Source organism: Copadichromis virginalis, linkage group LG23 (assembly GCF_057382275.1).
Source record: "Copadichromis virginalis isolate Kocher_CV1m ecotype Utaka linkage group LG23, C_Virginalis_male_GT1.1, whole genome shotgun sequence".
Classification (NCBI taxonomy): domain Eukaryota; kingdom Metazoa; phylum Chordata; class Actinopteri; order Cichliformes; family Cichlidae; genus Copadichromis; species Copadichromis virginalis.
Window position 1 is genome coordinate 11151251 of NC_140639.1, and position 17323 is coordinate 11168573.

Sequence of the window (17323 nt, forward strand, 5' to 3'; positions counted from 1 at the left end):
CTTTTAATCATTTTGTTGTTATTATATTGAAATCTTTACTAAAAGCAACAAACTCAGCTGATTTCAGAATGCTTATGTCAATGTAGAAAAAACAATGAGACTTAGCATTTTTAGCAGATACAGTTTTGACTTGCTATACTGCCACGAAGAGAGCATGGGAACCTTTTGATTAGAGTGCACCCAGCTGCTGCTGACTACGATAAACCCTCGACCTCTGATATAATTTCTCTTTGTGGTTCCTTATCTTCTCTTGCATGTCACTAGTGTACTCGAGCCAGCTTCAGTGAAGCACCTCTGCAAACATCCCTGCACTGAAGAGCATAACACCAGGAAGCCTTTGTTACACTGATCCACTGTTTATCACAGCAGTTTTACAGAAAACCAGGTTTTCTGTAGATATTTGTAAAAATATTACATTCCCACTAAACACTGGACGTCTTGAGTCTGTTGGTCTCAAAACTTGAACTTTGGACTGAGTAATATTTTTGGACGTCATGTGGACATCTATGACAGGTGCAGGAAATGTACATGATTAATACATTTGTTTATTTACAAACATTGATTGATTCGTTGGTAATTTATTTCAACATGTGAACAATATAAAAGTACATTTAGAAAAGAAAAGAAGAGAGAAAAAAATACTATACAAATTACATACAAAAAAACCCCCAAAAAAACCCCGTTCTGATTAATTTACATGTTGAAAGGGAGTGGGAAGAAGTAAACACTTATTTAATCCCACCCCTTTGCCATAAATTATCAGTTAATATTTAGTCAGCTTCCTTACTGATATAATTTGTAATAAAAATAGTGAACAGATTTCTGATATATTATATACTATAATATCACATCATGAGTTTTATGTTTGTTTGTTTGTTTTTAAATAGAGACATTCACTTAATTTAAATATTTTCCTTTAACATTAACATTGTTGTTATAAATATGATATATATGAATACAGATATTTATAAACAAACCTGATTTATTATGTGTTAGCCTGCTGAGCACTCTGCACACCTTCACACATATCTGTTTCTGTCCTCCACCCTCTGGAAACACGGGACTACAGAGCCTCTAGAAGCAGTATAAAATCAACATCTATAATGAGTTGGAGTTTGACACTGAAAAGACGTGAACAATGACCATATTTGGACTATAAATAGCCCGTGCACGGAGGCCCTAATGATGTCAACACTAGAAGTTTAATAGGCGATGAAATAAAGATGACGTCTATGTCGGCTCATGGTTGGATGACCAAATTGTGGACCTAGTTTGGATGTCCAGAATTGGTTAGGGCCTTTGCACAAAAAGAAGTGCTCATTAGTCCATCTGGAGTCATAATTGTCAGCCTGTACAGAATTTCCATAACCTGTATGGACTTTTTCATCGATTTTTATTACTTTTGGATTATTATAGATTTTGGGGGGCTCTATGTGTGTGTGTGTGTGTGTGTGTGTGTGTGTGTGTGTGTGTGTGTGTGTGAATCTGAGTCGCAACAGAGATGATCAGAAATGACAGAGTCAGATTGTGCAAAGTACGTGACTGAAGCAAAGAACTGATTTATATCGCACTTTCAGAACAACTCCCAGCTGAAGACAAAGTGCTGTACACTTGACCTGCCAAATATGATACATTGAATAAGTAAAAAAAATTAAGATAAAAATAGAAATACTTCAGTATTACTGTAGTAATACAAGCAGTACAAATGTAAGAATGCAAAGTTATCCGTGGCTTATTGCTGAGTCTTTTTTTTTAATGGTGTGCTATAAAAAAGTGAACATTTTCCATTATTCTTTAGACTCTGTTCAATTTAAATTGAAAAAGTAAATACAAACAGTCACAAAGAAGTCATTATACAAATGATTCTAATTAATGCTGAACAGAGAAATGTATAAACAGGTACGAAAGGTTTATTTTTAGACAATATGAGATAAAACAACATTAGAGGATCTTATTTTCTCATTAGATTGAAGAATCTCTTTAAAACATATGAAGACGGAACAATAATTGTCATGGATCGCTGTGTGGCAGGCAGGATGAGGACCCAATCGCAAAAACTCACGGACTCAAGGGATAAACTCAAAATGCAGCTTTATTGCTGACAAAAGATAATAGGAAAACTAAACTGGGAAAAACTAACATAAAGTTCACCAGGAAACACAGGGGGAATCACACACAGCATGAGGGAGAACGCGACGCCGAACAGAGGGAGACGCAGACAGAAATACACAGAGGGTTAACGAGGAAAGTGGGAACACACGGGGAACACAGCTGACACAGATAACCATAACGAGACAGGGCGGGGTGAACATAACACTGACGGGAGACAGGCAGAGTCAAACAGGAAGTACAGAGGTTCAAACAGGAGGAGAGAGAGCACGGGGAAAACACAGACATAACGGGCTGAGGAAGACATGGAATAAAACACGAGGGCTCACAGTTACACAGGGGCACACAGGAGGTAACCAAATAAGGAACATCTTAACAGAAGAACCTAGGAACCAAGGCATGACTAGGGGATGAAATACAAAACATACAAAAACTGAGAATACCGGGCCCACATGGCCCGGGACCATGACATCAATGACATAAAATATTAAATTCACTGAACAAAATTCAGATTTCAGACGTCTGCAGATATGAAATCAGTTGTAAAGCCCCAGAACTATCCAAAAAAGTAATGCAGCAAGAGATTATTAATTTAATTGTTAGTAAACCTGAGAATCAATGCTTTATTTTAGATTATAGATTTTTTCTTAATTTTGCATTAAGACGTGGTACTTCTTAGATTGTTCTCATTTCTGCAACTTCCACATTAACTGACTAATCAGCAGGTCTAATACAAACATGATGCTGTGTTTCAGTGGATTCAGGAATTTTAGTGAATCTAATGATGTCTGGGCCACCTGAGTGTGGAGTAACTGCACTGGATATCACACCGTATGCCTTTCCATCTTCACAGACCAATGGACCACCAGCATCTCCCTGGAAGTAAATATTCAGCATGTGAAGCAGTGATGCTTCAAAAGTGAGTTAACTGAACGAAGTCAGTTCACTTTATTTTATAAAGATGTACGTACCTCGCTTGGAGCAGTGTCTCCCTGAGAGCAGTAGAAGTTTTCCATGGTGCACTCCTTATTGTCAATCAGTGTTATGCTAGTTTCCATAAGTTTGGGAGACATATATTTATTATTCTTGTCTGTTCGTCCCCAGCCAGAGAGTATACATGATTTTGGCAAAGTACCATCATCATGACTCGCCAGAGGAATAGGCTTCACATTCTCACTGAACTTTGCCTTGGAGCTCAACTGGAGGAAAAACAAAACAACAAAAAACCCCCAAAAAAAAAAAAAATGTAAACTGAACTTTATTTTCAAACTCGAATTCAAGGGAGCATCTAAAAATAATAATTTGGGACTCACTATTTTCATTATATTGTACTTCCTGTGCAGGGATACTCTTATCTTCAGAAGCATTACATCATTTATAAAAGAAGTTGTGTTGAAGTATTTATGTGGAAATGGTTGTTCCAAGAGGAGAGGAGCTGTGGCTAAACAGCTGTAAGCATATATTGTGTGGCAGGAAGTCATGTACACACACACACACACACACACACACACACACACACACACACACACACACACACACACACACACACACACACACACACACACACACACACACGGAGTGTTTTAACCTTTTGTGACCATAGGGGGGTTACAATGGGTGTTGGTGTAAACTGTGTGTCACAGAATAAAAAGGCTGCAAGAAAGGCTGTTTATTTGAAGTTGGCTAGGAAACAGGTGAGGAGCGTTCAGCTCCAAGAGCTTGGGTTCCCACCAGCCTCCCTTGCTAGCAAGTAAGTTCTGTCGTTGTTTTGCTTTCTTCATGAGTGATGAGTCTCTGAACTAGCGGGTCTGCTGAAGTGCAGATCCAACACACAACACATGCTCAGTGGATAATGAGACTTCTATAGGCCCAGTACAGGACTAGTAATGATAGCTCCTGTTGTCACAGCCCACAGTTTGCTTTTATATATGATACAGCTATAAAAGCGTTTGCGAAGAGGAAGAGAAAAAGTGCTAATGGGTGATATTTTCAGACCAGAAATGAAACTAGATAAAAAGACTGACTTGTACAAACAGTGCCCCTCTAATAAAAGCCTAGAAGAACTGCCAGATACACTGTATGACTAAAACTACATTGCACTGAAAAATATTAGCTGCAACTTTGCACTGTGATACAGACACACTTAGACACTGGAAGAAGAGACATGTTTGAAGTCCTAAAACTTATCTTCAAGTTAGTTGCACTTATAAGATGTGCTCCCTACTCAAATCAACCACAAAATCTGATATGAAATGATGAAACAACTCAGATGCAGATGAAGTGCAGACTTTCAGCTTTAGAAAAAGATTGCATAATAATATGAGGAACTTAAGTTTTTTAACACAAATTTTTAACACAATTCCTTCATTTCAAGGGCTCAAAAGTAATCGGACAAATTAAATAACTGAAAAATTAAATGTTTATTTCTAATGCTTGGTTGAAAACCCTTTGCTGGGTTTGCTGACAGCCTGAAGTTTTGAACTCATGGACATCACCAGACGCTGGCTTTCTTCCTTTTAATGCTCTGCCAGCCTTTACTGCAGCGGCTTTCAGCTCCTGTGTGTTTGTGGGCGTTTCTGTCCAAGGTTTAGTCTTCAACAAGTGATATGCTCAGTTGGGTTAACTGATTTGCTCATTCAAGAATATTCCACTTCTTTGCTTTAATAAACTCCTGGGTTGCTTTGGGTCATTGTCCATCTGTATAATGCCCAAATCTAGTCTTTCTGTTCTTGAGGCTTATGAGTGACTTGCACCTTGCAGTGAAACCCTCTATATTTACTTTCATTGAGTCTTCTCTTTATGGTAGACTTGGATATCGATACTCCTACCATGGAAATGAATCTGAGATCTTCCACCTATGTCGCCTTCCGTGGACGTCCAGGTCTTTTTGCATAGTACCAAACTGTAGAATTTGCCACTCCTAATATTGTATCAATTTCTAGGTTTTTTTTTCTTCTGTTTAGCCTAACGATGGCTTGTTTCACCTGCATGGAGAGCTCCTTTAACCACATGTTGTCTGATCACAGCAAAATCTTCCAAATGCGCCACGCGTCAAATCAACTTCAGGCCTTTCATTTGCTTAACTGATAATGCTATAACAAAGGAATTCCCCACCGGGCCATGAAATAGCCCTGGAGTCAATTGTCTAATTACTTTGATTACCCACTATCTTGTCTGTAGATTCCCGGAACCATCCAGTAACCCTGCTTTCTTGTGGAAGACTGAGCATGACTGCCTGGCAGCGAGGAAGAGTGTGTGTGAACGTCAAGTGAAGAGGAGGACTGGAGCTGAGTGTGAGAACGAGAGTGAAGCGAGAGCAGTGTGTGAAGCACAGTACCTCTTTTCCCCCCTGTCAGCCGACCCCTCATGTCCTTCCCCGATTCCTTCACTTTGTACTTATTGCATGTGATCATGTGATGTAAATGAAGTTCGTCATCTGTTGTCTTCATTATTTTATGTATATTATATGTGCTGCCGGTACGTTGGGGTTTTTCCCGGTGGACGAGAGGGTTTGTTCCCTGCGCCTTAGGGTCGGGGAACGGGTCCTGACTGTCATCTGCGCTTATGCGCCGAGTGGCAGTTCAGAGTACCCAGCCTTCTTAGAGTCCCTGGGGGGGGGTGCTGGAGGGTGCTCCACCTGGAGACTCTGTTGTCCTGCTGGGAGACTTCAATGCTCACGTGGGTAACGACAGCGAGACCTGGAGGGGCGTGATTGGGAGGAACGGCCTCCCTGATCTGAACCCGAGCGGTGCTCTGTTATTGGACTTCTGTGCTAACCACAGTTTGGCCATAACGAACACCCTGTTCGAACATAAGAGTGTCCATAAGTGCACGTGGCACCAGGACGCTCTAGGCCGTAGGTCAATGATCGATTTTGTAATCGTATCAGCAGACCTGCGACCATATGTTCTGGACACTCGGGTAAAGAGAGGGGCTGAGCTGTCAACTGATCACCACCTGGTGGTGAGTTGGATCAGGTGGCGGGGGAGGACGCTGGACAGACCTGGTGCACCTAAACGCGTAGTGAGGGTGTGCTGGGAACGTCTAGCAGAGGCCCCAGTCCGCGAGATCTTCAACGCACACCTCCAGCAGAGCTTCAACAGCATTCCGAGGGAGACTGGGGACATTGAGTCCGAATGGACCATGTTCAGCGTCTCCATTGCCGAAGCTGCTGCATTGAGCTGCGGCCGCAAGGTGGTGGGTGCCTGCCGTGGTGGTAATCCCCGAACCAAATGGTGGACACCAGAGGTGAAGGGAGCCACCAGGCTGAAGAAGGAGTCCTATCGGGCTTGGTTAGCCTGTGGGACTCCGGAGGCAGCCGACAGGTATCGACAGGCCAAGCGGAATGCGGCTCGGGCAGTGGCTGAAGCAAAAACTCGGGTGTGGGAGGAGTTCGGAGAGGCCATGGAAAAAGACTTTCGGACTGCCTTGAAGAGATTCTGGCAAACCGTCAGACGTCTCAGGAGGGGAAAGCGGTGCTCTACCTGCACTGTGTATAGTGCTGGCGGAGCGCTGCTGACGTCGACTGAGAAAATTGTCAGGCGGTGGAAGGAATACTTCGAGGACCTCCTTAATCCCACTGACACGTCTTCCGAGGAGGAAGCAGAGTCTGGGGATGAGGGGAATGACCCGCCAATTTCCGGGGTCACTGAGGCAGTTAAACAACTCCTTGGTGGCAGAGCCCCTGGTGTTGATGAGGTCCGCCCCGAGTTCCTGAAGGCTCTGGACGTTGTAGGGCTGTCCTGGTTGACACGCCTCTGCAATGTTGCGTGGAGATCAGGGGCAGTACCCGTGGACTGGCAGACCGGGGTGGTGGTCCCCATCTTTAAGAAAGGGGACCGGAGGGTGTGTTCCAACTACAGGGGGATCACACTCCTCAGCCTCCCTGGGAAAGTCTATGCCAGGGTGCTGGAAAGGAGAGTTCGTCCGTTAGTCGAACCTCGGATACAGGAGGAACAATGCGGTTTTCGTCCTGGTCGCGGAACACTGGACCAGCTCTTTATCCTCTCCAGGATACTTGAGGGTGCATGGGAGTTTGCCCAACCAGTCTACATGTGTTTTGTGGACTTGGAGAAGGCATTCGACCGTGTCCCTCGGGGTGTCCTGTGGGAGGTGTTGCAGGAGTGTGGGGTGTCTGGTCCATTACTACGGGCCATTCGATCCCTATACAACCGTTGCAAGAGCTTGGTTCGCATTGCCGGCAATAAGTCGGACTCGTTCCCGGTGGGTGATGGGCTTCGCCAGGGCTGCCCTTTGTCTCCGGTTCTGTTCATAATTTTTATGGACAGGATTTCTAGGCGCAGCCAAGTGGCGGAGGGCTTTCGCTTAGGTGGCCTCAGAATCTCATCTCTGATTTTTGCAGATGATGTGGTTCTGTTGGCTTCATCGGGTGAAGGCCTCCAGCTCGCACTGGAACGGTTCGCAGCCGAGTGTGAAGCAGCGGGAATGAGGATCAGCACCTCCAAATCTGAGGCCATGGTTCTCAGCCGGAAAAGGGTGGAGTGCCCACTCCGGGTCGGGGATGAGTTCCTGCCCCAAGTGGAGGAGTTCAAGTATCTCGGGGTCTTGTTCGCGAGTGATGGGAGAAGGGAGCCGGAGATCGACAGACGGATTGGGGCTGCAGCTGCAGTAATGCGGACGTTGCACCAGTCCGTCGTGGTGAAGAGGGAGCTGAGTGTAAAAGCGAAGCTCTCAATTTACCGGTCGATCTACGTCCCTACCCTCACCTATGGCCACGAGCTGTGGGTAGTGACCGAAAGAACGAGATCGCGGATACAAGCGGCAGAAATGAGCTTCCTCCGAAGGGTGGCTGGCCTCTCCCTTAGAGATAGGGTGAGAAGTTCGGCCATCCGGGAGGGGCTCAGAGTAGAGCAGCTGCTGCTCCACATCGAAAGGAGCCAGCTGAGGTGGTTCGGGCATCTGACAAGGATGCCCCCTGGGCGCCTCCTGGGTGAGGTGTTCCAGGCATGTCCCACCGGGAGGAGGCCCCGGGGCAGACCCAGGACACGCTGGAGAGATTATATCTCTCGGCTGGCCTGGGAACGCCTTGGTATTCCCCCGGACAAGCTGGAGGAGGTGGCTGGGGAGAGGGAGGTCTGGGCCTCTTTGCTTAGGCTGCTGCCCCCGCGACCCGACCCCGGACAAAGCGGATGACGATGGATGGATGGATGGATGGATATTATATGTGTTGTTATGCTGAAGTATAAAAAGCTCTGATTTCATATTTCCATCCAGAAATATTTCCATCCATTAGGTTTTACAGTTGCCATAGCACAACTGCACAACAGGATGTTCTTTTTAGCTTGAGGTCCAAAGATCAGGGTCTGCCTTTACCAGGACAGATAGACGTGTGAGTTGTTGGGCACCACTCTCAGAGTTGTCAAGGTCCTCAAAGCACAAACCCTGCCCACCAAAGAAAAGTGACAGCAAAAAGGGTTAACAGTAGGGCTGCTCGATTATGGCAAAAAGGATAATCACGATTATTTTTACTGAAATTGAGATCTCGATTATTTGACGATATTTATTTAACCCTTTAAGACCTACTATAGAACCAAGTCCGCCAGAGCTTATATTATTTTTTTTACATGTTGTAGTGCCATTTGTGGGAGCATTTCAAGTTGCTATACAACTGTTATAGCCCATATTTTAATAATATGTATGCATTAAGTCCATAGTAACTACATCAATTGCAAAAAAGTGCAATAAACTACAAAAAAATTGAAAATTGTTTTTGGTTTTTTTTACATATATTTCTACTTGGAGAAATTTAAGCGGTTTATCCCTCAAAACTTTAAATACAAAAAAGTTGCACAAAATAGTTTACAACAACAGGAAATTTATTTTGAGTGTCTTCATAGTTTTATTTTGGAGATACACCAATTTTTATATACTGCAGGAAAAACAAAAAAACAATCCTATGATGCAAATTTGCAAAGAAAACAGCAGGTGCATCAAAATAAACGATTTCCAGCGGTGCAATTCGAGTTCTAAGCATCCCAGAAACTATTCAGAAAAGTCAAACATGACCAGTATAGGCTTTTAAGGCTTACAAGTAAAAAACTACATTTCCGTGAAAATGATGTCACTTCCGGTTTCGGCCAGGAAATGGCGGACGTCTGTTTCACTGTGGAAAGTGTTATGAACAGCTGATCGGATCGGCAAAGCGTGTTTCTGGAATATTATGTTTTTGTTCCTGCAAGCGCTTTTTATGCAATTTTTGCAAAGCTTTATATGGAAGGAAACCGTGACCGAGGACAAGCTGATGGCATAAGATGTAAGTACAACTCCTCCGGTTTCATATGCAAAAAAAAAATAATTATTGCGCTAGCTTACACGGTTCAGGTTCTACAGGGATTTAAAAATAGTTACACAAAACGTAGCGTGCTGCTCTGACCGGCTTTAAAGGGTTAACAATAACAATGTATTGAATAATGACTTTGAAAAATAATATAAAATAGTGTGCAACACCACTGAAGGGTTTTTTTACCTCTCTTTTCAACCAAGGGCAGTCACTCTCTCCTCTCCAAATAACTTCTGCTTAGCTTTCCGAGCTTCCCTCGGGTTCTCTTAATTAGCGGTCTCCAACCTTTTTTGCACCACGGACCGGTTTATGCCCGACAATATTTTCACGGACCGGCCTTTAAGGTGTCGCGGATAAATGAGGGAGGGGCTAATAATCGGCTCAGTCATTTTTAATGATCTTTGAAAGCCCAGATCGTAATCTTGATTAAAATTCGATTAATTGAGCAGCCCTAGTTAACAGTATCAGTCCAGCTGTTTTTCATCAAACTGTCTATTGTACTGCAAATTTGCTCCAACAACAACAACAACAACAACAATAATTATTATTATTATAGTGACATTATTATTATTATTATTATTATTATTATTATTATTATTATTATTATTAATAATAATAAAAATAATCATAATCATAATAAATTTTATTTAAAAGCGCCTTTCAAGACACCCGAGGACACTTAACAATAGCAATAATAAAAGCATCATACTGAAAATTGTACATTTTAATTTGTTATTGACCCCTTTACCCCTACTCCTAACGTGTATATTTATTTTCCTACTCTTCTTATATTTATTGTTTGTTTGGTTTTTTGCACTGATGTAACTGGGGCACACATAGTAGAACAATGACAAAATGAAGAACAATAAAAAAACAAGATAAAATAAATAAACATTTCACAGTGAATATGTAGACTTGAACCCAAATAAACAGGAGGAGGGAACCAATGTTTTTTATATCTGGGGGCAGAGAGTTCCACAGCCTGGGAGCTGAGCAACCGAAAGCTCTGCTTCCCATGGTGCTGACATGGAAAGAAGGCACAGCACATTGGATAGAAGAAGATTGAAGTGAGTAGGCAGAAGAGGTAGTGCTTAACAGGTCAGAAAGGTAAGGAGGAGCAAGGTTATGAAGGGCCTTGAAGGTGAGCAGAAGAAGCTTGTACATTATTTAGAATTTCACATTGTTTTTACTTCAAGATTCATTAGCATCTAACAGTGCTGAGGTGTGCCAATGCACCGTGAAAACTAAACAGAAACACAAAATACATCTTATTCGATGTTTATTATTAATATAAACTCAAATATAAATCAAAGTAATAAATACAACAAAATATCAACTCAGCAATCAGGTACAGGTTAAAACATCTACTTCGCTCCGCCTCCCAAGGGCCGCAATGTGTTTACTTTGTTAGACTCTGGTATCACACTGCCTTGCGCTTCATTGAGAGCAGCATTCTGGCACATGTACACCACAAGTCTTTGATTTTCCGGTCTGAGCTGGGAAGTGCAGCTTGTCGCTAACTAAGTGACAGAGCCCTCTACTGGACACTACTCATAACTATACAGCTTATACCAATAAACAAAAATGGACCTTTACAGCTCTGAACCTGAGGTGAAGAGAGAACCGTGGAGTTTTCAATAGTGAGAGTGAAATGATTTGCCTTCAGTAGGTTGGATTTAGTGCCAATAAGAAGGATTTCAGTTTAAACCTCACTGAGCTTGAAAATTAGAGCTGAACCAGGATTTTAATTCAGATAAGCATTCTGTAAAAGAAGAAGGTGGGAGGGAGGTATCAGGCCAGCAGGAGAGCTATAACTGGATGTCATTGGCAAAAGAGTGAAAGTGAGCTGCCTTTCTAAGAAGTAGTTCCTTTTCTGTGAAGTAATGACATTTCACTACAAATTCAATTCAATTTTATTTATATAGTGCCAAATCACAACAAAAGTCGCCTCAAGGCGCTTTATATTGTACAGTAAATACAGAGAAAAACCCAACAATCATATGACCCCCTATGAGCAAACACTTTGGCGACAGCGGGAAGGAAAAACTCCCTTTTAACAGGAAGAAACCTCCGGCAGAACCAGGCTCTGCTGCGACCGGTTGGGGTGAGAGAAGGAAAACAGGATGAAAGACATGCTGTGGAAGAGAGACAGAGATTAATAACAGATATGATTCAATGCAGAGAGGTCTATTACAGTTTTTTCTGAATGCTTAAACCCTAACTGTGATTCTTATAGCACAATTTCTAAAACTATTAATACTTATAGCAAAACCACTCACTGAGTTTGCAAAACTAAAAGCACAAACACTGCTTTGCACTCAGTTTGCCATTTTGTAACACACACTTTGCAAACCTGTAGCTACAATCCACTGCACAACACTCTTTTTGGAGAACTGTAAACACAACTCACTGCACAACACTCAATTTCCAAATGATCAGTGCACTCCTAGCAAAACTATACACATTTATGGCTATTATTTACACTATTTTGCCAACTGTCTGGCACACTGCCACATGTGAAAACTTTTTTAGATAATTAGTTCACTTTGCAATCAGCCCAAGCACTATAATACAGGTAAGCTCTGTGTGTGGAGTACAATGGAGGGAGCAGGAAGAGTGAGAAGTAGAGGAGGCCGAGGAGGACGTGGAGGTGAAGAAGTAGGACGAAGAAGACGACAAGGACAAGGAGGAGCAACAGGAGGACGAGGAGGGGGGAGAGGAGGACGAGGAGGGGGGGGGGGGGAGAGGAGGACTAGGAGGGGGGAGAGGAAGGGTAAGAAGAGTAAGAAATAGAATTGCTGATGACATCAGAGCTACAATAGTGGACCATGTAATCAACCGTGGAATGACCCTGAGGGAAGCTGGCCAATGGTACAGTAATACCTACAGCATGTTCTAATCACTCCAATAGGATATTATGGTCAACAGTATTGAACACTGAACTGAGGTTTAGCAGGACAAGCACAGAGATGAGTCCACTGTCAGAGGCCATAAGAAGATCATTTGTAACCTTCACTAAAGCTGTTTCTGTGCTGTGATGAGTTCTGAAACCTGACTGAAACTCTTCAGATAAGCCATTCTTCTGCAGATGATCTGTTAGCTGTTTGACAACTACAGGGCGACCGTGGCGCTGGGGGTTGGGAAGCGCATCTGTAACCAGAAGGTTGCCAGTTTGATCCCCGGGCTCTCTGTCCTGGTTGTTGTGTCCTTGGGCAAGACACTTTATCCTACTGGTGTTGGCCAGAGGGGCCGATGGCGTGATATGGCAGCCTCGCTTCTGTCAGTCTGCCCCAGGGCAGCTGTGGCTACAACTGTAGCTTGCCTCCACCAGTGTGTGAGAGTGAATGAATAATGGCATTGTAAAGCGCTTTGGGTGCCTTGAAAAGCGCTATATAAATCCAATCCATTACTCTTTCAAGGATTTTTGATATGAAAGGAAGGTTGGAGATTGGCCTATAATTAGCTAAGACTGCTGGGTCTAGAGATGGCTTTTTACAGTTTTTTCTGATTGCTTAAGCACATTTTTTGTAACTATTGGCTAATTTTGCAAAACTCTTCACACAAATAAGAAAACCTGTCACCCAATAATCAAAACATTGTAGTTCTCTTGTAAAAGCAAACACAGCTAGATTAACTCTTCACACCTTCGTAAAAATGGTGTTTCCGTATCAAACAGTACACACAAGCCATCATCTACTAAGCACACAATGCGCCAACTGCACACTGATGGTATGAATACAAAACACATCTGGCTTTTGCTTTCTCTGTGCACAAGGTAGGCTATGTCAGTTTGAGCTCATACTTCTGTCATAGATCCATAAGCATAGAGGGATCCAAACTTCAAGTACTGGTGTTTATTCAAACACATCAAAACAAACACAAGTGTTCATTTCCAAGTATAGGATTATTTGCAATCGCCATAATGACTATATGGGTTACTTGGTCTGCAGTGAACATGCTTCCTCTGCCCCAGCATCTGGTCATCTAGCAATTCTGTAAAGTAACAATTTCAGTATTTGTACATCAAAGGTATTGGTGTGTTTCTCATTGGCATATGGCAGTGCTACAAATCTTTGTGCGAAGTGACTGTACTAAGCGATTCTCATTTCAAGATGTCCTTATGGTGCTTGCTACAGTGTAGCGGCTCGAGTTAGGCTGGACCCGTTGGCCAGCTTCCCTCAGGGTCATTCCACGGTTGATTACATGGTCCACTATTGTAGCTCTGATGTCATCAGCAATTCTATTTCTTACTCTTCCTACCCTTCCTCTCCCCCCTCCTCATCTTCCTCTCCCCCCTCCTCGTCTTCCTCTTGCTCCTCCTTGTCCTTGTCGTCCTCTTCATCCTACTTCTTCACCTCCACGTCCTCTTCCTCGGCCTCCTCTACTTCTCACTCTTTCTGCTCCCTCCATTGTACTCCGCACACACAGCTTACCTGTATTATAGTGCTTAGGCTGATTGCAAAGTGAACTAATTATCTAAAAAAGTTTTCACATGTGAAAGTGTGCCAGACAGTTGGCAAATTAGTGTTAATGATAGCCATAAATGTGTATACTTTTGCTAGAAGTGTGTTGGAAATTTGGTAATTGAGTGTTGTGCAGTGAATTGTGCCTACAGTTTTGCAAAGTGTGTGTTACAAAATTGCAAACTGAGTGCAAAGCAGTTTTAGTTTTGCAAACTCAGTGAGTGGTTTTGCTATAAGTCAGAATAGTTTTAGAGATTGTGCTACAGGAATCACAGTTAGGGTTTAAGCATTCAGAAAAAACTGTAATACAGGTAAGCTTTGTTTGTGGAGTACAATGGAGGGAGCAGAAAGAGTGAGAAGTAGAGGAGGCCGAGGGAGAGGACATGGAGGTGAAGAAGTAGGATGAAGAGGACGACAAGGACAAGGAGGAGCAAGAGGAAGACGAGGAGGGGGGGAGAGGAAGGGTAGGAAGAGTAAGAAATAGAATTGCTGATGACATCAGAGCTACAATAGTGGACCATGTAATCAACCGTGGAATGACCCTGAGGGTAGCTGGCCAACGGGTCCAGCCTAACTCGAGCCGCTACACTGTAGCAAGTACCATAAGGACATCTTGAAATGAGAATCGCTTAGTACAGTCACTTCGCACAAAGATTTGTAGCACTGCCATATGCCAATGAGAAACACACCAATACCATTGATGTACAAATACTGAAATTGTTACTTTACAGAATTGCTAGATGACCAGATGCTGGGGGCAGAGGAAGCATGTTCACTGCAGACCAAGTAACCCATATAGTCATTATGGCGATTGCAAATAATCCTATACTTGGAAATAAACACTTGTGTTTGTTTTGATGTGTTTGAATAAACACCAGTACTTGAAGTTTGGATCCCTCTATGCTTATGGATCTATGACAGAAGTATGAGCTCAAACTGACATAGCCTACCTTGTGCACAGAGAAAGCAAAAGCCAGATGTGTTTTGTATTCATACCATCAGTGTGCAGTTGGCGCATTGTGTGCTTAGTAGATGATGGCTTGTGTGTACTGTTTGATACGGAAACACCATTTTTACGAAGGTGTGAAGAGTTAATCTAGCTGTGTTTGCTTTTGCAAGAGAACTACAATGTTTTGATTATTGGGTGACAGGTTTTCTTATTTGTGTGAAGAGTTTTGCAAATTTAGCCAATAGTTACAAAAAATGTGCTTAAGCAATCAGAAAAAACTGTAATTCATGAAATTTGAGAGATGTAGTCATTGAATGCATTTTGTGCCAAAACAATGATAACTGATCCTCAGTTTAGCCCACATAGACTTCTGTTGTGCTCACTGTGTGAGGAGTTTTGCAAAAGTGACCTAAGTATTGAGAAATGTGTCCTAGCGTCTGTAAAAAACTGTAACACACCAAGTCAATTTCCATTTTGTAGATATGAACCTGCATTGCATAACAATGTTGATATTTTTAAAAAATATTACATTCCCACTAAACATTGGACATTGGGGAGACGTGCAGATCATGTCAATATTGAGTCCATTGGTCTTAAAAATTTTAACTTTGGACTGGATAATGTTTTTGGATGTCAGGTGGACGTCTATGACAGGTGCAGGAAACTTACGTGATCAATACTGTCATGGTCCCTGTGCCTCACCAGCTGATTCTGTATTAGGCAACATGTTTTCTCTCTCTCTCTCTCTCTCCTGCCGGGGCGATGCTCATTATGGGCTCCCGCCCCTGGCCCACGCACCTGCTGCCGATCGGGATAATCACAAGGCCGATTTAAGACAGCAGCACTGTGTCACTCGTCGCTGGATCGTTGAGTTATCAGCGTCAGTCACTCAGTAGATTGTAAATAAGGATCTGTGAGTTCGTTCCGTCTGTTCGCCTCTAACTATAATCTCTGTGTACAGATCTATCCCGGACCTTTCCCTGCCTGCCTGTCATCCCGTGGACGAGTGAGTGGATGGTGTTTCCCCAGTGTGGGGAGTGAAGAGAGAGAGCCTTTGGAGGACGTCAGATTCCCGTCTTTTCCCTCACATACCCTGGACCCCCCTCCCCTCCCTCCAGCACTTTGTAAATAGCATCACCTGGTGTCGTTGTGTAAATAAAATCTGTAAATCCTGTAAGGAGTCCCGGTCTGCGCCTGAGTCCGTTAACTGAAACCTGACAAATACATTTTTTTATTTACAAATATTACCATTGCTGCTATCAACATAGTATATATGAATACAGATTATTTATATTTTATTCAGTATATATGGGGTGGGGGGCTGGGGAGGGGTTTTACATTTTCACAAGTATCCTGTTTTATTGTGAAGAGCTTTGTAAGAGGAAGTAAATGTAGTTGTGATCAGTAGCAGGACTGAAAGAAGTTTGTTTCAGTGTGTATGTATAAATTGGACTATCTACTCGTTTTTGTTGATGTTCACATTTTGAAACTGTCTATGAGAAGCTGGGGACATTTCTGCTCAACATCCACTGAGCAGCTGCTCACTTTTGTTTTAGCTCAGGAGGCCAGCAATCTCATAGATGTCTGCTGATCACTCTGCACTCCTTCACACATAACTGTTTCTTTACTAAAACATGCCTTACACCTTCTGGAAACACGGGACTACAGAGCCTCTAGAAGCAGTATAAAACCAATGATTTTAAATTTGACACTGAAAAGACGTGAACATTGACCATATTTGGACCGTGCATGGAGGCCCTATTGACATCAACACTAGAAGTTTAGTAGATGTTGAAAAAAAGATGTCATATTGACATCCATGTCTGCTCATGGTGGATGACCAAATTGTGGACCTGGTTTGGATGTCCAGAATTGGTTAGGGCCTTTGTCTGAGCACAAAAAGAAGTGCTCATGAGTCCATCTGGAGTCATATATGTCAGCCTGTACAGAATTTCCATAAACTGTATGGATTTTTCATCATTTTTATTACTTTTGGGTTATTATGAATTTTTGGCGCTCTGTGAGGCGAGCTTTCTTTCTGAGTGTGTGTGTGTGTGTGTGTGTGTGTGTGTGTGTGTGTGTGTGTGTGCATGTAAATCTGAGTCACAACAGAGACGGTCAGAGATGACAGAGTCAGACTGTGCACAGTACCTGACTGAAGTATTACTACACAATAATACAAGCAGTATAAATGTAATAATGCAAGTTCAAAACCCCAGATCAGCTCAATAATATTATTTACTGATATTATACATTTTAAATAGATTAACCCTAAATTATGATGTACAGTATTAATTTTGCAGTTGCAGCACAATGTCAAAAAAGAGCCGATTAAGAAAACAGAAACGGGAAACTTCAGCCTCAGGGTAGCAGCTCTGTTCTGTCCTGAATCAGGCCATTTAGCAGTAAGGAGGTAAGTATATAAGCAAGTAAAAGGCCTGCTACTGAGTGCAAATTATTAAATTACTGTTATTTTTATTATTTACTAAATACTTATGTGAC

General features: G+C 42.5%; 1 long non-coding RNA gene across 1 annotated transcript; it reads left to right on the forward strand.

The window, feature by feature from the left end:
* The first annotated feature begins 15508 nt into the window (after positions 1 to 15508).
* LOC146680348 (uncharacterized) lies at positions 15509 to 16002 on the forward strand. Its single transcript, XR_014918220.1, has 2 exons — positions 15509 to 15701; positions 15783 to 16002. It is a non-coding gene; the product is annotated as an uncharacterized LOC146680348 (long non-coding RNA).
* Positions 16003 to 17323: the final 1321 nt, after the last annotated feature.